Source organism: Carya illinoinensis, chromosome 3 (genome assembly GCF_018687715.1).
Source record: "Carya illinoinensis cultivar Pawnee chromosome 3, C.illinoinensisPawnee_v1, whole genome shotgun sequence".
NCBI classification, from domain to species: domain Eukaryota; kingdom Viridiplantae; phylum Streptophyta; class Magnoliopsida; order Fagales; family Juglandaceae; genus Carya; species Carya illinoinensis.
In genome coordinates, this window is record NC_056754.1 from 26,827,691 (window position 1) to 26,829,649 (window position 1,959).

The window sequence follows — 1,959 nt, forward strand, 5'->3', positions numbered from 1 at the left end:
TTTTAAGTAACTTTCCCTGAGGAGACGATCTAAGAATTTATTCCTAATTATTACACGACATCCTCCTGCACTTGGGATAGTTTTAGTGCTACTAATTTTTGAGTGAGTCATCGTGCCACCTACAACAGACAAACTCGACGAGGACGTCAGGAATTTAAGGAGGGTAAATTATGATAACCCCATATGATAAGATTGAGGGTAAGTGGTGTATATGATCTCATATTACTTGGGAAGGATAAGGGGGTAAATTGTGATAACCCTCATATGATAAGATTGAGGATAGGCGGTGCAAATAATTGAGGTTGCATGGCCCCTGAGCAAGGATGACACGCACAAATCAAGAAATGGTCCAAATTTTTTGATCTGATTATGTTATGTTCTGAAAATATTTTGTACTCTAATATGATATGATATGATTTCTGAAAACCTCTGGCATGACATTCTGTTTCTATTTCTGTCATGTTCTGACCTTACCACGGGTGTAAAACTATAGTCTCTGTTCGGGTTGGTATCAACTTTTCTATTTTCGATGCACCCACTTTGAAAGCAAAGTGGTTTTCTGTGTGGTATTTTCTGTATACACACTCGGGATTCCGAGAATAAAAGGGAAAGATTCACATTCTATTTGTGCTTGATTGGCTGCTGGAGTTTGCACAACCATACCACGGGGGTTAAATATGGAATTATATTCTAATGTGATGTTTCAGTTATGCTGTGCCAAAGGAACTTTGAATAAGAATATTTTTTCTGAAACTTTCGCTCTGATATTTTCGATAACATGTTCTGATTCTGCATTCTGAAAGTGAAACTATTTTGTTATGCATTTTGAACTCTGTAAATGCTCATGTTTGTGCACTAGTATATGTTCTCTGCTTACTTAGTTGTTGATAATTCACCCCGTATCTCCAAATATTTTTTCAGATGATTTTGGAAGGGTTTAGCTAAGGATCAGAATTATGGAGCATGGGTGAGATGATTATTTAAGTATAGTGGATTACTCATAGAAGATTTCTGAGGATTGGCAAATTTTATTAAGACCTTTTGTAGTATTCTGATGATTTTATATTTTGGAGTCTATAAATATATTGATGAAGTGTGAGTTTTAAGTTACAAGAAGTAACTCTCCAATCCATGCGGGAATGAGGTGTTATAGTTGGTATCAGAGAGTGGTCAAGTGATGGGCCCAAGAGAGGTTATCAGAGGTGTCTGGTCAAGTGGTCAGACACCTCCCTTGACCAAGAGAGGTCAAGGGTCTCTTGGTCAAGGGTTCAAAACACACCTATTCAACTTTTCAACTTTTAGTCCCTAATGCTTATATCTCAATCAAGTACATCCCAAAGGAACTAACCACTACATGGGATTCACAAGCCTAATAATTCCTTTAAAACATCAATATCATCAGTCTAAACCTCTAGTTCCTTACCAATATTTATTCTAGGAATTCAACCCGAAATCTAAATCTTAAATTTTCACATAATCATTTCTTAGTCCTCAAATCTAAACCTCAAATCGAAAGCCACTTCCGAAACCCATCGATATCCAACACCTCAATTTCCATAAAGTCAACAAAACCTCAAACCTAGCTTTCGGTCAAACTTATGTCAACTTCCATAATCTAAACCTCCAAGTCATGTCCTACCGCCAATAGAATAAGCCACTCAAATCTAAAACCTCAAATTCCCTAGAACATATTCTCAAAGCCTGCCAGATTCTAGAACCTTAAATAAAAATATGTAGTCCACAAATGTCTACACCTCAAATCTGAAAATTATTTCCTGGAGTCCACACATATCTAAACCTAAAATATTATAGTCTACAGAATCTCAAACCTGGCTTTGATACCAACTGTAATGCCCCGTTCCCGCATGGATTGGAGAGTTGCTTCTTGTAACTTAAAACTCACACTTCATCAATATATTTACAGACTCCAAAATATAAAATTAATAGAATACTACAAAA

At 36.3% G+C, this 1,959-nt stretch overlaps 1 pseudogene; it reads left to right on the top strand.

Moving 5' to 3' along the window:
- Nucleotides 1-239: 239 nt before the first annotated feature.
- LOC122305954 lies at nt 240-359 on the top strand (annotated as a pseudogene).
- Nucleotides 360-1,959: the final 1,600 nt, after the last annotated feature.